The sequence below is a fragment of the Eretmochelys imbricata genome, chromosome 4, assembly GCF_965152235.1.
Source record: "Eretmochelys imbricata isolate rEreImb1 chromosome 4, rEreImb1.hap1, whole genome shotgun sequence".
NCBI classification, from domain to species: Eukaryota; Metazoa; Chordata; order Testudines; family Cheloniidae; genus Eretmochelys; species Eretmochelys imbricata.
Window position 1 is genome coordinate 27,675,614 of NC_135575.1, and position 6,000 is coordinate 27,681,613.

Below are 6,000 nucleotides of genomic sequence, written 5' to 3' on the forward strand. Positions count from 1 at the left end.
ATTGTGTTGGGGGAGAGATTCTGGTCCAAGGGCTCCATCTTGTTTGAAGTATTCCATGGCAAATTTGGATGAATAACCCAAATTTCCAGTGATAGGGTGAGGAGGAAAATACCCACACAGCCTGCAAAGCTCTAAATAGTCTTCTGTTTTGGAAGTACAGAACCAGTTACAGTTCTTCTTTGAATATCTGATTACACAGTGTTGGAGAACACCGTGACTTCTAGCCTATAGCTCAGCCACCAGTCTTCTCATTTTGTGTTTTATATTCCTTGATCTGCAGAGCTAGTATCAAAGAAGAGAGATGTATGTAGTTCTGGAAGCTTAACATTTTCTCTGACTAGTGGAAAGAAATGATACCTGAGTTTGAGCTTTCCAAGAGCTTTGAAGGGTCTCTGCACTCACTTTTCAGAAATCCCTATTGAACGTTTAAAAAAGAAAGTTAGCCATATAAAAGTGAGGCAGACCTAAATAATACCATGGTTTCTTCATTGGAAGGAGGGGTCATTTTAATGCTGACAATAGACTTCCAACAGCAGGTGATCAGTGTGCTACATGTCATGTGACTATATGCAGAGTTGGTAACACCATTGATAGGGAAGGTTGCCCAACACTTTGCCAGAACTGAGTGGAACTTTATTATTATTATTTATTATTTGTATTACCATCATGCCTCGGATCCCTACTCCTGGACCCAGGACCCTGTTGTGTTAGGTGTTGTAAAAAAAAAAAGCAGAACAAAACAACGGCCCCTGCTCCCAAATGGCTTCCAAATTCAATAGAAGACGAGACGACAGATGGAGACAAACTAAAGTAAAAGGAAACTCTGAGACAACACTGGTCAGCATGATAGGCAGTGGGATCCACGTGCCAGCAGCCTAACCTGTGTCAAGTTTTTTTTTTTAAAGCCTCCCAGAAAAGGAGAGTTTTAAGGAGGGTTTAAAAGGAGGATTTAATGCGCTTTGTAGCATTGTGCATGAAGAAGGGAGCTCTTCCCAAGCATGAGTGCCAGTGTGGGGAGAAAGCAAGCCTTTTTGAAAACTTAACAAGTGGGCAATGGAAGGCATTGTAGGCTAAATCAGAGGTGGGAGGTGATCCTTTGATAGTGAATGAGATACATGCCATGAAGGGTTTTGACAGTGAAGACAAGCAGCTTATGTCTGATGCGATAGAGAAGAGGGAATCAGTAAAGGGATGCAAGGAGCAATGGCTAAGCCCTGGTCTACACTAGGACTTTAGGTCGAATTTAGCAGCATTAAATCGATGTAAACCTGCACCCGTCCACACGATGAAGCCCTTTATTTCGACTTAAAGGGCTCTTAAAATCGATTTCCTTACTCCACCCCTGACAAGTGGATTAGTGCTTAAATCGGCCTTGCCGGCTCGAATTTGGGGTACTGTGGACACAATTCGACGGTATTGGCCTCTGGGAGCTATCTCAGAGTGCTCCATTGTGACCGCTCTGGACAGCACTCTCAACTCAGATGCACTGGCCAGGAAGACAGGAAAAGAACCGCAAACTTTTGAATCTCATTTCCTGTTTGGCCAGCGTGGCAAGCTGCAGGTGACCATGCAGAGCTCATCAGCAGAGGTGACCATGATGGAGTCCCAGAATCGCAAAAGAGCTCCAGCATGGACCGAACGAGAGGTACGGGATCTGATCGCTGTATGGGGAGAGGAATCCGTGCTATCAGAACTCCGTTCCAGTTTTCGAAATGCCAAAACCTTTGTCAAAATCTCCCAGGGCATGAAGGACAGAGGCCATAACAGGGACCCGAAGCAGTGCCGCGTGAAACTGAAGGAGCTGAGGCAAGCCTACCAGAAAACCAGAGAGGCGAATGGCCGCTCCGGGTCAGTGCCCCAAACATGCCGCTTCTATGATGAGCTGCATGCCATTTTAGGGGGTTCAGCCACCACTACCCCAGCCGTGTTGTTTGACTCCTTCAATGGAGATGGAGGCAATACGGAAGTAGGTTTTGGGGACGAAGAAGATGATGATGATGATGAGGTTGTAGATAGCTCACAGCAAGCAAGCAGAGAAACCGGTTTTCCCGACAGCCAGGAACTGTTTCTCACCATGGACCTGGAGCCAGTACCCCCCGAACCCACCCAAGGCTGCGTCCTGGACCCAGCAGGCGGAGAAGGGACCTCCGGTGAGTGTACCTTTTAAAATACTATACGTGGTTTAAAAGCAAGCATGTGAAAGGATTACTTTGCCCTGGCATTCGCGGCTTTCCTGGATGTACTCCCAAAGCCTTTGCAAAAGGTTTCTGGGGAGGGCAGCCTTACTGCATCCTTCATGCCCTGACACTTTACCACTTTACCACTCCAGGCCACTAACACGTACTCGGGAATCATTGTACAACAAAGCATTGCAGTGTATGTTTGCTGGAGTTCAAACAACATCCGGTCTTTATCTCTCTGTGTTATCCTCAGGAGAGTGAGATATCATTCATGGTCACCTGGTTGAAATAGAGTGCTTTTCTTCAGGGGACACTCAGAGGAGCCCATTCCTGCTGGGCTGTTTGCCTGTGGCTAAACAGAAATGTTCCCCGCTGTTAGCCACAGGGAGGGGGGAGGGTTGAGGGGGTAGCCACGCGGTGGGGGGAGGCAAAATGCGACCTTGTAACGAAAGCACATGTGCTATGTATGTAATGTTAACAGCAAGGTTTATCCTGAAAGAGTGTAGTCACTGTTTTATAAAATGTGTCTTTTTAAATACCGCTGTCCCTTTTTTTTTCTCCACCAGCTGCATGTGTTTCAATGATCACAGGATCTTCTCCTTCCCAGAGGCTAGTGAAGCTTAGAAAGAAAAAAAAACGCACTTGAGATGAAATGTTCTCCAAGCTCATGCTGTCCTCCCACACTGACAGAGCACAGACAAATGCGTGGAGGCAAATAATGTCAGAGTGCAGGAAAGCACAAAATGACCGGGAAGAGAGTAAGTGGCGGGCTGAAGAGAGTAAGTGGCGGGCTGAAGAGAGGGCTGAAGCTCAAATGTGGCGGCAGCGTGATGAGAGGAGGCAGGATTCAATGCTGAGACTGCTGGAGGACCAAACCAGTATGCTCCAGTGTATGGTTGAGCTGCAGCAAAGGCAGCTGGAGCACAGACTGCCACTACAGCCCCTGTGTAACCAACCGCCCTCCTCCCCAAGTTCCATAGCCTCCACACCCAGACGCCCAAGAACGTGGTGGGGGGGCCACCGGCCAACCAGCCACTCCGCCACAGAGGATTGCCCAAAAAAAAGAAGGCTGGCATTCAATAAATTTTAAAGTTGTAAACTTTTAAAGTGCTGTGTGGCATTTTCCTTCCCTCCTCCACCACCCCTCCTGGGCTACCTTGGTAGTCATCCCCCTATTTGTGTGATGAATGAATAAAGAATGCATGAATGTGAATGAAGCAACAATGACTTTATTGCCTCTGCAAGCGGTGATTGAAGGGAGGAGGGGAGGGTGGTTAGCTTACAGGGAAGTAGAGTGAACCAAGGGGCGGCGGGTTTCATCAAGGAGAAACAAACAGAACTTTCACACCATAGCCTGGCCAGTCATGAAACTGGTTTTCAAAGCTTCTCTGATGCGTACCGCGCCCTCCTGTGCTCTTCTAACCGCCCTGGTGTCTGGCTGCGTGTAACCAGCAGCCAGGCGATTTGCCTCAACCTCCCACCCCACCATAAACGTCTCCCCCTTACTCTCACAGATATTGTGGAGCACACAGCAAGCAGTAATAACAGTGGGAATATTGGTTTCACTGAGGTCTAAGCGAGTCAGTAAACTGCGCCAGCGCGCCTTTAAACATCCAAATGCACATTCTACCACCATTCTGCACTTGCTCAGCTTGTAGTTGAACAGCTCCTGACTACTGTCCAGGCTGCCTGTGTACGGCTTCATGAGCCATGGCATTAAGGGGTAGGCTGGGTCCCCAAGGATACATATAGGCATTTCAACATCCCCAACAGTTATTTTCTGGTCTGGGAATACAGTCCCTTCTTGCAGCTTTTGAAACAGACCAGAGTTCCTGAAGATGTGAGCGTCATGCCCGGCCATCCCACGTTGATGTTGGTGAAACGTCCCTTGTGATCCACCAGAGCTTGCAGCACTATTGAAAAGTACCCCTTGCGGTTTATGTACTTGGCGGCTTGGTGCTCCGGTGCCAAGATAGGGTTATGGGTTCTGTCTATGGCCCCACCACAGTTAGGGAATCCCATTGCAGCAAAACCATCCACTATGACCTGCACATTTCCCAGGGTCACTACCCTTGATATCAGCAGATCTTTGATTGCGTGGGCTACTTGCATCACAGCAGCCCCAACAGTAGATTTGCCCACTCCAAATTGATTCCCAAGTGACCAGTAGCTGTCTGGCGTTGCAAGCTTCCACAGGGCTATTGCCACTCGCTTCTCAACTGTGAGGGCTGCTCTCATCTTGGTATTCATGCGCCTCAGGGCAGGGGAAAGCAAGTCACAAAGTTCCATGAAAGTGCCATTACACATGTGAAAGTTTCACAGCCACTGGGAATCGTCTCAGACCTGCAACACTATGTGGTCCCACCAGTCTGTGCTTGTTTCCCGAGCCCAGAATCGGCGTTCCACAGCATGAACCTGCCCCATTAGCACCATGATGCATGCATTGGCAGGGCCCATGCTTTCAGAGAAATCTGTGTCCATGTCCTGATCACTCATGTGACCGCGCTGACGTCGCCTCCTCGCCCGGTATCGCTTTGCCAGGTTCTGGTGCTGCATATACTGCTGGATAATGCGTGTGGTGTTTAATGTGCTCCTAATTGGCAAAGTGAGCTGAGCAGCCTCCATGCTTGCCTTGGTATGGCGTCCGCACAGAAAAAAGGCGCGGAACGATTGTCTGCCGTTGCTCTGACGGAGGGAGGGGCGACTGACGACATGGCTTACAGGGTTGGCTTCAGGGAGCTAAAATCAACAAAGGGAGTGTCTTTACATCAAGGAGTATTTCAGGCAGGACTTCACGGAGGGTTCCAATAAGAAATTGTGCACCTAAGTTATTGTTCTTATTGGAACAAGGAGGTTAGCCTGGCCTCTGATTGATACATGGCTAGATTTACCTCGCTGCACCTTCTCTGTGAGTGACTGCAGTGTGATCTAGAGGAATGAGTCCCCTAGACAGGGGAGGAGGCAAATGAGTACAAAACAAATCTGGTCTATTTCTTGTTTTGATCCACTCCATCTATCTTTTACATCTTTGGCTGGCAGCAGAAGGTGCAGAAGGACTGTATGCCATCCACATCTCCTGGCTGCTCAGCAGAAGATGGTGCAGTAGGACTGCTAGCCATCCTCATCTCTTGCCTGCCCAGCAGAAGATGGTACAGTACGACTGCTAGCAATCCGTATCGCCTGCCTGCTCACCATAAGACGGTTCAATAGGACTGACTGCAGGACTAAAGAGAATGACCTGGTCAAGTCACTCCAAATTTAGTCCCTGCGCCCATGTCTGCCCAGGCGCTCCCAGCCGACGTGGCCAGGAGCACCTCGGACACGACGAGAATGGCTACCAGTCGTACTGCACCGTCTGCTGCCAGAAGGCAATGGGTTGCTGCTACTGTGTAGCAATGCCATACCGCATCTGCCAGCACCCAGGAGACATAAGGTGATGGTTACCTGAGCGGGCTCCATGCTTGCCATGGTATGGCGTCTGCACAGGTAACTCAGGAAAAAAGGCGTGAAACGATTGTCTGCTGCTGCTTTCACGGAGGGAGGGAGGGAACGGGGGCCTGACGATATGTACCCAGAACCACCCACGATAATGTTTTAGCCCCATCAGGCATTGGGATCTCAACCCAGAATTCCAATGGGCAGCGGAGACTGCGGGAACTGTGGGATAGCTATCCACAGTGCAACGCTCCGGAAGTCGACTCTAGCCTCGGTACTGTGGAAGCACTCCGCCGAGTTAATGCACTTAATGCACTTAGAGCATTTTCTGTAGGGACACACACACTTGAATATATAAAACCGATTTCTAAAAAAAGACTTCTAT